The following is an 824-nucleotide window of genomic DNA, read 5'->3' as shown; positions in this document are numbered from 1 at the left end:
ATCTACAAGCTGAGGCTCCTCTTGGAGTTGAACGCCAAGTTGTAACGTGTTTTGGGCGTTCAACGCCGGGTCGTGACGTGTTTCTGGCGTTTAACTCCAGACAGCAGCATGTACTTGGCGTTGAGCGCCACTTTACGTCGTCAATTCCCGAATAAAGTATGGACTATTACGCCATTTAGAGCGCGGCATTTGGAGTTCTGTAGCTCCAGAAAATCTATTTTGAGTGCAGGGAGGTTAGATTCCAACAGCATCAGCAGTCCTTTTGTCAGCCTTTTTCAGAGTTTTGCTCAAGTCCCTCAATTTCAGCCAGAAATTACCTGAAATCACAGAAAAACACACAAACTCATAGTAAAGTCCAGAAATGTGAATTTTACATAAAAACTAATGAAAGCATCCTTAAAAGTAGCTTGAACTTACTAAAAATTACCTAAAAACAATGCCAAAAAGCGTATAAATTATCTGCTCATCATCCATCAACTTCTCAGCAACAGACAGAGAATTTTGAGGAGAGCACCTCTAACTTAGCAAACTTAGTTTCTGATCTGTCTAAGGCCACTTTAAGTTTCATGGGTGAAACAGGGTCCTCCATTAGAAATTTGGAGGCACAAGTGGGCCAGCTGAGTAAGAAAATCACTGAAACTCCTCCTAGTACTCTACCAAGCAACACTGAAGAGAATCCAAAAAAAGAGTGCAAGGCCATTGACATAATCAACATGCCTAGAGAGGAAGGAGAGGACGTGAATCCCAATGAGGAAGACCTCATGGGACGTCTCTCAAGCAAGAAGGAGTTCCTTATTGAGGACCTAAAGGAATCTGAGGCTCAT

Source organism: Arachis duranensis, chromosome 3 (genome assembly GCF_000817695.3).
Source record: "Arachis duranensis cultivar V14167 chromosome 3, aradu.V14167.gnm2.J7QH, whole genome shotgun sequence".
Lineage (NCBI taxonomy): Eukaryota > Viridiplantae > Streptophyta > Magnoliopsida > Fabales > Fabaceae > Arachis > Arachis duranensis.
Note: the sequence above shows the minus strand (reverse complement) of the source record.